Genomic DNA, 12,881 nt, shown 5'->3' with positions numbered 1-12,881 from the left:
AGACTATGGAACATGTAATGCTCTTCTGTCCCAACTGGACAGATGAAAGATCTCGGTTTTTAACCCCTCTCGTGAACAAGCTTCATCTCCCAATCCAGCCTTGGATAGTGTCCCTTTTTTTGCAAGATTCTGATTGTTGGATTACCGAGATGACAGCTAACTTCCTGCTCAGTGTGATGAAGAGGAAAGCGGCACTAACTTCTTCCTTAACACCACAGCTGCAGTCGATACGACGCACAATCGAACGAAGTTCCAAGTAGCCTTATTGTACAAGGACAATGGAGTTAGGACAAATCTGAGGAGCTGAAGGACCCTTTAACGGTCCTCCTCCAGCCTCAGCAGTGTGTGTGTGTGTGTGTGTGTGTGTGTGTGTGTGTGTGTGTTTTCTTTTTAAGTATTTGCCCAGGACGATATCTACCTTTACCTCCCCACCCCCATTTTATGTTGTTATTTTAATGTATATCATGCTATGGCCACACGGCTAATGCAATAAAATTTATGAATTTATAAACCTTGGAAAGAGCCAGTTTTCACTAAATCGGAGGTGCCCCTCCTTCCATCTCTAAAAGAGGACAACCCACTTGTTCAGTTCCAGCAGAAGCAGAAAGGACCGTTTGCTAACACGGCCCATTTTTCACCCCCAAGGAAAGCAGCAGCTGCTTAGCAGCGATCCTTCGCTTGCAGCACAGAAACCATCTGCACTGACCAGAACTAAGTGCCCTGTCTCCGCCTGTTCACTCCAAGCATATCTTTCTCGCTAGGGAAGACTTTCCTGCCAATCTGGAGGCTGACTTAGGACTTTACGGCTGGTCTTTTAAACCCTTGGCAGGATGCCTGCCTGAAGTTTGACCCAGTGTAGAGTTCTGCATACCGTTACAAAAATTATTATTATGAGGATGATTATAAGTGCTATTTTTCTAGAAAAAGAGGTGCTGGAACTCATCCTGAGCACCTCCCTCGTTCTCTTAGAGTGGCAATGGCACTCACCTGAAAGGTGCTGGAACTGACTTCTGGCTGAAAAAAAGCCCTGATGATAATGAGGATGATTAAATAATAAGTGATACAATATATATAAGGCAGTCATTGGCTCACCCCACATTTGCCTAACCTTGGCTCCCATAGGTTCAGGTCGGGGGCCACAAGCAAGAGACTTTAGCCAGGAGATAGAAGCAAGACAGCGGCCTGAAGGCCTGATCTTTATTGTTGCAAGAAGACTTCAAACTACCACACAGAAGAAGCAGAGAGAAGCCCCGAACAACGATTACATCAGTATTTTAAAGTTTCCCATAATTTCCAGAAGCATCATCAAGACATCATAGCTATGTCACAGAAAAAGGTGTGATCTTTCCAGGCATGCCCCTGTCACTCAAATATAGTCTTTCACACATACTCCATCACAGTACAAAGGAAAGCATTTACAGTTCCCTGGTCCCTAAGTCAAATATACCCCTTTGTCTTGTCCCGGCTTCATCCCACTGCGGGGTGGGTAAAAGGTAAAAGTAAAGTGAAATATACTAGGAGTTGAGAGTGGATTTCATGCTCTTTATTCAGCTCATAGTGGTGAGGAGGAATGGAAGTTCCCCCAGAATGTCTGCTTTATATACATTATTTACACAATGGGCCCCACGTGATTGGCTAATTCCGGGATTCTCCTGTAGGCCAATCAGGTTGCAGATTCACTTCCACCTGGAGCTGGATTGGGTGGCTCCTGTGGACCAATGAGACTGCTGCATTCTGGGTCCTATTGTTCTAGGACCAATCAGACTGCTGCATTCTGAATCCTATTGTTCTAGGACCAATCAGACTGCTGCATTTTGGATCCTATTCAACTCAGTACATAACACCAAGGGACCCCTGACAGTTAAGTCCAGTCGCAAATGACTCTGGGGTTGCGGCGCTCACCTCAATTTACAGGCCGAGGGAGCTGGCATTTTGTCTGCTCTGTAGACAATTTTTCTGGGACATGTGGCCAGCATGACTAAGCCGCTTCTGGCGCAATGGAACACCAGCACCAGAACAGCCATTCCCACCGGAGCAGTACCTATTAATCTACTTGCACTTTTTGGCGTGCTTTTGAACTGCTAGGTGGGCAGGAGCTGGGACAGAGCAACGGGAGCTCACCCCGTCGCAGGGATTCAAACCGCCGACCTTTTGATTGGCAAGCCCAAGGCTCAGTGATTTAGACCACAGCGCCACCCGCATCCCTATGGAGAGGGAAGGCATTGCGATTGAGATGGTTATCTGACTGACACTCTTGGTGCAGGATATAACCAGTCATGACTCCTTGGGAAGGTCCTGTGGACATGACTGTACATCTCAGGGATTAAGGCTGGCTCACTAACCTCTCCTCTTATACATCACTTCCCTGGGTCCTAAATGCCATTGGAACTGAGAAAATTGATACAACAAAGTGACTTCTTATAAATTTCTAAAGTTTTCACATTGAATCAGTACATAGATACATTTATCAGTGAATTGTTACATTTGGTAATGTGCAGCAGAGCCTCTTTGTCTTTGTCTTGTAGTGTGGAGAGGCAAGGCTCATGGTGTGTGTGTGTGTGTGTCTCACCCCCTTTCCAATTTCCCGGTAACAGATAGAAGTTAATCAAAAATTTCACGGCACGGAGAAAGTGGATAGAAGTTCTTCTCCCTCTCTCATAACGCCAGAACTGATGAGCACCCAACAAAGCTGAATGCTAAGAGCTTCAGGGAAGAGAAAAGAAAGGATTTCATCAGAAAGAGCAGAGTTAAACTGTGGAACTCTCTGCCACATGAATGGGCTTTAAAAGAGCATTAGAAAAATTCATGGAGGAGAGGGCTATTGATGGCTACTATTCATGATGGCTGTGTTGTGTCTCCACAGTCAGAGGCAACAATGCTTCTGAATCAAAGTTGCTGGAAGCCACAGAAGGGGAGAGGGCTCTTGTCCTTGAGTCCTGCTTGAGGGTTTGCCCATTGGTCATCTGGCTGGCCACCTTGAGAACAGGATATTGGACTAGATGAGCAACTGGCCTAATCCTGCAGGCTCTTCTAACAGCAGCAGCAATGATTCTGCAGTCCAAATAAAGCACGCATGAAAGCACTTAGCTGACAGGCAGGTATCCGGTTACCAAGGGAGATCTGGGAAGGGGGAGGGGCAGCGGTCCTGCGAGGACAGGGGACTGGGAAGAAGGGAATGATGTCATCAAGGTGATTCATTGATACAAGCATGTCTCTCTCCACAAGATGTTCTGCCAGCGCGTCTGGTTCACCGAACACAGTGCGGGATTCGGAAAGGTTGGAAGGAATCTCAGAGTCGCTGTCAACAGAGTGAGCATGATCTGCTCGGTTTGACCCAAATATAGTAAGCAAAGGCATCCTGGCAGCCACCCCACCTAAATATTGGCATGGAGACTCGGCTATATACGTGACGGCGGAAAGGAGGGCAAAGCTGTATTGAAACAGTCACTGGGAGAATGTGAGAGCCACGGGTGACTTTGAAAGAGGATTAGACACATAATAGTCGCTGGTAATCACAGCTTGGGAAAGGACCACATTTGGGTCTTGCTTGCAGGTTTTCCAGAAGTGGCATTTTGTTGGTCACTGTAAGAACAGGATGCTGAGTGAAGGAGCACCTTGGTCTGATCCAGAGGGCATTTATCTTCTTACATGTAGCCCATCTTCAGCCCTAGGGTGTCCATTCCACTACACTGATGTGTCAGAAAGAAGAAGAGTTTGGATTTGTTATCCCGCTTTATCACTACCCTTAGGAGTCTCAAAGCGGCTAACATTCTCCTTTCCCTTCCTCCCCCACAGCAAACACTCTGTGAGGTGAGTGGGGCTGAGAGACTTCAGAGAAGTTTGACTAGCCCAAGGCCACCCAGCAGCTGCATATGGAGGAGCGGGGAAGCAAACCCGGTTCACCAGATTACGAGTCTATTGCTCTTAACCACTACACCACACTGGTTAAAGATGCATTTAGCTTAATCTCAAAAGAGGAGGCTGAGAGGAGCGTTGATAGCCATCTTCAGATATCTCAAGGGTTATCACATGGAAGACAGAACAAGCTTGTTTCCTCCTGCTCCGGAGGGTAGGACTCGAACCAATGGCTTCAAGTTGCAAAAAAGGAGATTCTGACTGAACACTAGGAAGAACTTTCTGGCAGGAAGAGCTGTTTGGACAGTGGAATGGTCTCCCACAGGAGGTTGTGGACTCTCCTTCCATGGAGGTTTTTAAGCAGAGGTTGAATGGCCATCTGTCATGGATGCTTTAAGTTTTCTTTAGGACGTCCCTATTTTCACCAGAGAAATGTGGGAGGGTACAAAGTTCTAGTGTTCTTCTAAAATACTTCTTAAAAGGCAAAGGGACCCCTGACCATCAGGTCCAGTCACGGACGACGCTGGGGTTGCAGCGCTCATCTCGCTTTATTGGCCGAGGGAGCCGGCGTACAGCTTCCGGGTCATATGGCCAGCATGACTAAGCTGCTTCTGGCGAACCAGAGCAGCACACGGAAATGCCGTTTACCTTCCCGCCGGAGCGGTACCTATTTATCTACTTGCACTCTGACATGCTTTTGAACTGCTAGGTTGGCAGGAGCAGGGACTGAGCAACAGGAGCTCACCCCGTTGCGGGGATTCGAACTGCTGACCTTCTGATTGGCAAGTCCTTGGCTCTGTGGTTTAACCCACAGCGCCACCTGCGTCCCTTCAAAAAGCTAATCTTTGGAACTTGCTCCCTTAGGACTCAGTGTTGGTCACCAACTTGGATGGCATTAAAAGAGGATTCGAAGGCTATTGATGGCTATGCTGTGGCTCCACAGTTGGAGGCAGTAATGTTTCTGAGTATCAGTTGTTAGAAACCACAGGAGGGGAGAGGAATCTTCGACTCAGGTTCTGCTTGTTGCCCCAGCCACTCTGGGTGTCCAGCCTCTGGCCTGATCCAGCAGGCTCTTATATTCTTCAGCTCTCAGTGTGATCAGAGGAGAAAAAGTTTTCTCTCTCTGCAATGCATAATTTTATATGCTGCTATTTTCTCGTTGCTTGAAATCCTGCATGTATTGATCAAATTTTTCTTGCAGAGGCTGTTCCTTGGCACTCAATAACTATAATGTAGAGTCAAAGAATGGGAAGAAATATATATATTTTTCCTCTCAGCTCCCTCTCGGAGGCCTTAGTTTGCTTGCAATTCACACTCTCCGTGTCAGCTTCACACTCTCCCTGCCCTGACATTTCTCTGCACTGGACAGCATCAGTGCAAGAGCCATGGCTGTCCCTGGGAGTTTGCTTCCCTCTCCCCTTCCATGCTCAGCTGTCATGCTCTGGAACAAGGAGAAGATGATGCGAGACGAAAGCAGGGGGAGAGGGCGAGCAAGCAAGTGTTGTTTTGCAGGCAAGCAGGGGAAACAAAAGATTTCTCAGACAGCTGCAGCCATCAACAAGGAGGAAGTTGAGCACTGATGCCTTGCCCTCGCCAACGCCACCAAGCAGCCAAATTCAATTGGCTCCACAGTGTTGTGTCAGGGTGGATGGACCTGTCAATTCAGATTTCTCATTTTTCCAGCCGCAAGTTCAGCTAGCCCCATTTCCACATTAGGGGTGGAGCATCTTCTTGCCACGCAGAAGGTCCCAAGTTCAAACCCCAGAATCTCAAAGTGGGGCTAAAGATGCTGCCTGTCTAAAACTCTGGAGAGCCAGTGCTGATCAGTGTAAACCAGGCATAGGCAAACTTGGCCCTCCAGATGTTTTGAGACTACAATTCCCATCATCCCTGAGCACTGGTCCTGTTAGCTAGGGATGATGGGAGTTGTAGTCCCAAAACATCTGGAGGGCCGAGTTTCCCTGGTATAGACAATACCGAGCTAGGGGGACGAGCTTCCTATGTTTCTGTAAGTTTGCAATATTTTAATATATACCGTAGAAAAATGGACACATTCATGGGAGGATAAAGGTAAAGGTAAAGGGAACCCTGACCTTTAGGTCCAGTCATGACTGATTCTGGGGTTGCAGCACTCATCTTGCTTTATTGGCCAAGGGAGCCGGCGTACAGCTTCCGGGTCATGTGGCCAGCATGACTAAGCCGCTTCTGACGAACCAGAGCAGCGCATGTAAATGCCGTTTACCTTCCCGCTGGAGTGGTACCTATTTATCTACTTGCACTTTGACATGCTTTCGAACTGCTAGGTTGGCAGGAGCTGGGACAGAGCAACAGGAGCTCACCCCGTCGCGGGGATTCGAATTGCCGACCTTGGGCCTATCAATAGCTACCCACCAGAATGGCTATGCTCTGCCTCAGTGGTCAGAGGCCTTCACGCTTCTGAAAACCAGTTGCTGGAAACAGCAACTGGGGAGAGTGCTTTTTGCATTCGGGTCCTGCTTGCCAGCATCCCATAAGGGCCATCTAGTTGGTCATTGTGAGAAAAGGATGCTGGACTAGATGGGCCATTTGTCTAATTCAGCAGCAGGGATCTTCTTCCATAACTTCCAACATTTCTCTGAAGGAAATGTTGTTGTTTAGTCATTTAGTCGTGTCTGACTCTTCATGGCCCCATGGACCAGAGCACGCCAGGCACTTCTGTCTTCCACTGCATCCCGCAGTTTGGTCAGACTCATGCTGGTAGCTTCGAGAACACTGTCCAACCATCTCGTCCTCTCTCGTCCCCTTCTCCTTGTGCCCTCCATCTTTCCCAACATCAGGGTCTTTTCCAGGGAGTCTTCTCTTCTCATGAGGTGGCCAAAGTATTGGAGCCTCAGCTTCAGGACCTGTCCTTCCAGTGAGCACTCAGGGCTGATTTCCTTCAGAATGGAGAGGTTTGATCTTCTTGCAGTCCATGGGACTCTCAAGAGTCTCCTCCAGCACCAGAATTCAAAAGCATCAATTCTTCAGCGTTCAGACTTCTTTATGGTCCAGCTCTCACTTCCATATATCACTACTGGGAAAACCAAAGCTTTAACTATACGGACCTTTGTTGGCAAGGTGATGTCTCTGCTTTTTAAGATGCTGTCTAGGTTTGCCATCACTTTTCTCCCAAGAAGCAGGCGTCTTTTAATTTCGTGACTGAAGGAAATAGGGACATTCTATTCCGCATCATCACCTTGCCAACAGAGGTCCGTATAGTTAAAGCTATGGTTTTCCCAGTAGTGATGTATGGAAGTGAGAGCTGGACCATAAAGAAGGCTGATCGTCGAAGAAGTAGTTAAATAGTTACCGCTCTGGTGGGAAGGTAAACGGCATTTCTGTGCTCTGCTCTGGTTCGCCAGAAGTGGTTTAGTCATGCTGGCCACATGACATGGAAAAACTGTCTGCAGACAAACGCCGGCTCCCTTGGCCAGTAAAGCGAGATGAGCCAGAGTCTTCCGTGACTGGACCTAACGGTCAGGGGTCCCTTTACCATTTAACTGGTAATCTACAATGGAGGGTTATTGTAGCTTTTGCTTTCCCATCCTTCTGACCCACTCAGAAGCAAACGCCTCCATGGGAAGTTTCAGAGGAGCCAAAGGACACACATGTATGCTTTCCTGACAGCAACCGCCCAATGCCAGCAATTCAGAAAATGCCCTCCTTTTACATCTTGTAGACAAATCCGTATTCCTCCACCTCTTCCACCTCCTCAAGGCAACAATGGGCTGTTTTCCTCCCCTTTCTCATTTTTCCCCTCCAAAGGTGAAATCTGAAAACACTCTTTTTACTGCAAACAAACGCCACACCACGGTAATTCAGACAATTTGAGCGAGGCTGGCTGAGAATTACAGAGGCTTTTAAGTGCTCAGTGCTGGGCCGGCAGAAAATGGTTCTGCCTGCAAATTGTGTTAGTTCTACAACGTTCACTGCGAGGAGAGGAAGGCGGCTGAGCGAAGTCCCTTCTGGAGGAGATAAGGGCCCGGTTGACAGCTTAGAGGGCTCGGATTTGGAGATGTGTGAGCAGCGGAGAGGAACGGGAACAAGCAATTCTCTCCCCCCACTCCTGTGTTTTTCTTTCTTCTTGGGAGGGGGGTGGAAAGATCTGCCAAGAAGGAAGTTGTGCTGATCAAAACAAGGCACGTCCCTTCTCCTTTGGGGCCCTTTCGTCTTAAAGAAAGGACAAGCATTTCCCCCGAAGGAGCTCTGAGTCAGGGATCAAAAACTTACAGTTGGAAGGCACCCACAAGGACAAGTAGGCAAACTAAGGCCCGGGGGCCGGATCCAGCCCAATCGCCTTTTAAATCCGGCCTGCGGACGGTCCGGGAATCAGCGTGTTTTTACATAAGTAGAATGTGTCCTTTTATTTAAAATGCATCTCTGGGTTATTTGTGGGGCATAGGAATTCGTTCATCCCCCCCCCCAAAAATATAGTCTGGCCCCCCACAAGGTCTGAGGGACAGTGGACCGGCCCCCTGCTGAAAAAGTTTGCTGACCTCTAATCTAGACCAATCCCCTACAAAGCAGGATTTCTGGACAGCTGGCCATCTGACCTCTGTTAAAAAACATCTAGTGAAGAAGAGTCCATCACCTTCTGAGGGAGTTCCTTCCATCATCAAACAACTCTTATGGCCAGAAAGTTCTTCCTAATGTTTAGTCAGAATCCACTTTCTAGTCATTTGAACACATTGGTTCAGGTCCTACCCTCCAGAGCAGGAGGAGACAAGTTTGCTCCATCGTCCGTATGACAGCCCTTCCGGTATTTTGTGTTGGAGTGTTCTGTTGCACATGGAAATGGGAGCCATGATTGCTGCAATTCTGCACGTCGGACTGAGGTCAGGAAAGGAAATCATGCCAGGGCATGCAAAAAAGAAAACCGTTGCTTCCCAAAACTGCAGACATTTCGTAAACAGCATGGTTTTTGACGTTTCCATTCTGTTGAAATGCACTGACATTTATTGCATGCCTAATTCCAACGGGTTGTATCCAGTGTTAATCCTACTCAGAGTAGGCCCACTGAAATGAAGGAATGTTGGAAATTTGGTCCCATTAATTCCAGCCAGTGTGCTCCGTTGTTGGATAAGACCATTAATTAAACTTGTAAGTTCTGGCCAACACCGATAGCGAGGATATCCAGTTTAAAAAACTGTGTTTGCATCCACACCATGCGTTGAAAGCTGTCGCCTTCTGTAACCCTCCCTGTAGATTTCCCACAACAAAGCTACATGTTCTGGGACAGTTCAGTCAGCAGAGCATGAGATTCTTAATCTCATGGTTGTGGATTCGAGTCCCATGCTGGGCAAAAGATTTCTGAATTGCATGGGGCTGGACTAGATGGTGTTGTTGTTTAGTTGGGTCCGACTTTTCGTGACCCCATGGACCAGAGCATGCCAGGCACTCCTGTCTTCCACTGCCTCCCGCAGTTTGGTCAAACTCATGCTGGTAGCTTCGAGAACACTGTCCAACCATCTCGTCCTCTGTCGTCCCCTTCTCCTTGTGCCCTCCATCTTTCCCAACATCAGGGTCTTTTCCAGGGAGTCTTCTCTTCTCACGAGGTGGCCAAAGTCTTGGAGCCTCAGCTTCACGATCTGTCCTTCCAGTGAGCACTCAGGGCTGATTTCCCTAAGAATGGATAGGTTTGATCTTCTTGCAGTCCATGGGACTTTCAAGATGGTGACTAGATGGTGGTCCCTTCCAAATCTACAAATCTATGACGCTATGATTCTAATTCCCAGTACCCTTAAAAACTATAGTTCCCAGGATTCTTTGAGGGAAGCCAAATGTGTGGGTGTTGTGGATGTCATTCCTCTGCTCCTGGTTTCCACAAGCACCGGAAAGCTTCGGAATGGCAATGCCTGGTGTGTGTCTGGGTGGCAGACACAAAAGGCTAATTGCCAGCTTGTAATGTATTCCAGCACAAGGCTGCCTTCAGGCTAGGCCATCCAGCATCCTTTCCTACTGTTTGTAATTGGTGGTTTGGGACTTCCAACTCACTCACTCTTCATGTTTTAAAAAGGCAGTGATAAAAAACAGAGAAATGGTGCCCTGGGGCATGAGCTGAGTTCCTAGCGCAGAGAAGCCGTTCCCTCCAGCATTCACCTGAGCTGAGACACAGAAGGATTAGGGCCTTGGATACCTTCCAATCCCTTAGTGGTGGCCGCAGCAGCAGCAGGAGTTTGTCCTTCGGCTCAGTGGCAGAGCAGCTGATTTGCAGGCAGAAGGTCCCAGGTTCCAATCCTGACATCTCTAGGCAGGGCTGGGAAACAACCCCTGCCTGATACCCTGGACAGCCACTGCCAGTCAGTGTAGACATCTCGGCTATGAGTCCTGGAAGACCTGCTCCCTGTCTTTTCCCACCTGTCCTGGGAGGGTAGGACTGACTCCAGCTACAAAAGCTGAGTCTGCTGAACAGAATCTCTTGGGCTGGGGTGTTGTTTAGTGGTTTTTTTTGGGGGGGGAGGGAGGTAAGGTTATTGCTCTTATTGATATTAATTCTTGTATCTTTATTTTAGATCTTATCCTGATTTGTGTGGAGATGGTTTAATTAGCATTTGATGTTTCTCTGATGACTACATTTGTTATGTTGTAAGCTGCCTTGAGCAGAGTTTGAACTATGGAAAGGTGGAATGCTAATAATAATAATAATAATAATAATAATTTTATTATTTGTATCCCACCCATCTCTCTGGGTTGCCCCCCCACTCTGGGCTAGGTAAAAAGGTAAAAGTAAAGGTACCCCTGACTGTTGGTCCAGTCGTGGACGACTCTGGGTTGTGCGCTCATCTCGCTCTATAGGCCAAGGGAGCCAGCATTTGTCCGCAGACAACTTCCAGGTCATGTGGTCAGCATGACTAAGCCGCTTCTGGTGAACCAGAGCAGTGCACAAAAATGCCGTTTACCTTCTCACCCGAGCGGTACCTATTTATCTACTTGCATAGGCATGCTTTCGAACTGAAGAAGAAGAAGAAGAAGAAGAAGAGTTTGGATTTGGTATCCCGCCTTTCACTCCCTTTAAGGTGTCTCAAAGTGGCTAACATTCTCCTTTCCCTTCCTCCCTCACAACAAACACTCTGTGAGGTGAGTGGGGCTGAGAGACTTCAAAGAAGTGTGACTAGCCCAAGGTCACCCAGCAGCTGCATGTGGAGGCGCGGAGACACGAACCCGGTTTCCCAGATTACGAGACTACCGCTCTTAACCACTACACCACACTGGCTCTACACCACACTGCTAGGTTGACAGGAGCTGGAACAGAGCAACGGGAGCTGTTCAAATCCATCACAGGGATTTGAACCGCTGACCTTCTGATTGGGAAGCCCAAGAGGCTCAGTGGTTTAGACCACATCGCAACCCGCGTCCCTGGGCTAGACAATACTGGACTAGATGAGCTGATGGTCTGACTTGGCAGCTTCCTGTGTCTCTATTTAATTCAGCCCTTTATGTGGAACCATGAGGACTAGAACCATACTTGATTTGTAGCAGAAAGAACAGAGCTCAGCAACAGAGTGCCTGCTTGACTTTGAGAAGGTCTCACATGCTCTGCCTCCATTATCAGATGCAGCAATGCTTCTGCACATCAGTTGCTGGAAGCCACAAGAGGGGAGGATGCTCTTGTGCTCGAATCCTGCAAGCTGGTTTCTTGCAGGCCAGGCCTCTGTTTGAGCACTATGAGAACAGGAGGCTAGACTAGGTGGGCCATTGGCCTGATCCAGCAGGCTCTTCAAGAAGGACACTGACAAACTGGAACGTGTCCAGAGGAGGGCAACCAAAATGGTCAAAGGCCTGGAAACGATGCCTTATGAGGAACGGCTAAGGGAGCTGGGCATGTTTAGCCTGGAGAAGAGGAGGTTAAGGGGTGATATGATAGCCATGTTCAAATATATAAAAGGATGTCGTATAGAGGAGGGAGTAAGGTTGTTTTCTGCTGCTCCAGAGAAGCGGACACGGAGCAATGGATCCAAACTACAAGAAAGAAGATTCCACCTAAACATTAGGAAGAACTTCCTGACAGTAAGAGCTGTTCGACAGTGGAATTTGCTGCCAAGGAGTGTGGTGGAGTCTCCTGCTTTGGAGGTCTTTAAGCAGAGGCTTGACAACCATATGTCAGGAGTGCTCTGATGGTGTTTCCTGCTTGGCAGGGGGTTGGACTCGATGGCCCTTGTGGTCTCTTCCAACTCTATGATTCTATGATTCTATGATTCTTAAGTTCTGATATTCTTAACTGTCTTCAAAGGCAGCCTCGTGCGCAACACATTGCAGTAATCTAACCCAGAGGCATTAGAGAGGAAGCTCACTATCAAAGCATGAAGTTTTCCTTAGGTTTTGTTATAGGAATTCTATTTTTTTAAAAAATCATATTTATTAATTTTAAAAGGTTACAAAAAGAAAAAATTTAAAAAACAGCATATTAAAAAGATACAAAACATCACATCACAATAATAAAAAAGAAAAAAAAGAAAGAAGAAAAAAGAAAAAAATACAAAGAATCTTCCCATAGCTTATCTTTCATTTGCTTATTTCCTTGACCTCCTCACACCTCCCTTTTTTGTATTCTAGTTCAATTAGCTATTTCAGCAAGTCCTTCCCATCTTTTCCAATTTTTGTCCTTTATTTTATCTTAATATAATGCAAATTTACTTTCCCTCCTTCACCATCTAGCCATCTATTTTTTCTTAATCCTTTATAGCATTTCTGCTAAAACCACATTATTTCATTCCAACATCCTTCTAACATTCCTTAATTTTACAATGTTTCTGTAAATAAGCTTTAAATTTCTTCCAATCTTCTTCCACCAACTCTTCTCCCTGGTCTCGGATTCTGCCAGTCATTTCCGCCAGTTCCATGTAGTCCATCACCTTCATCTGCCATTCTTCCCGGGTGGGTAGATCTTGTGTCTTCCAATATTTCACGATGAGTATTCTTGCTGCTGTTGTGGCATACATAAAAAGTTCTATCCTTTTTTGGCACCAGTTGGCCGACCATGCCCAGGAGAAAGGCCTCTGGTTTCTTCA

At 47.2% G+C, this 12,881-nt stretch overlaps 1 protein-coding gene across 2 annotated transcripts in view; it reads right to left on the bottom strand.

Moving 5' to 3' along the window:
- IGSF21 (immunoglobin superfamily member 21) overlaps positions 1-12,881 on the bottom strand; it is a 234,469-nt gene that overhangs the window by 69,496 nt on the left and 152,092 nt on the right. The gene's annotated exons all lie outside the window — the stretch shown is intronic.

Source organism: Podarcis vaucheri (assembly GCF_965113315.1).
Source record: "Podarcis vaucheri genome assembly, chromosome: 7".
Classification (NCBI taxonomy): domain Eukaryota; kingdom Metazoa; phylum Chordata; class Lepidosauria; order Squamata; family Lacertidae; genus Podarcis; species Podarcis vaucheri.
The sequence above is the reverse complement of the archived record's forward strand: the minus strand, read 5'-3'. Positions and strand labels throughout refer to the sequence as shown.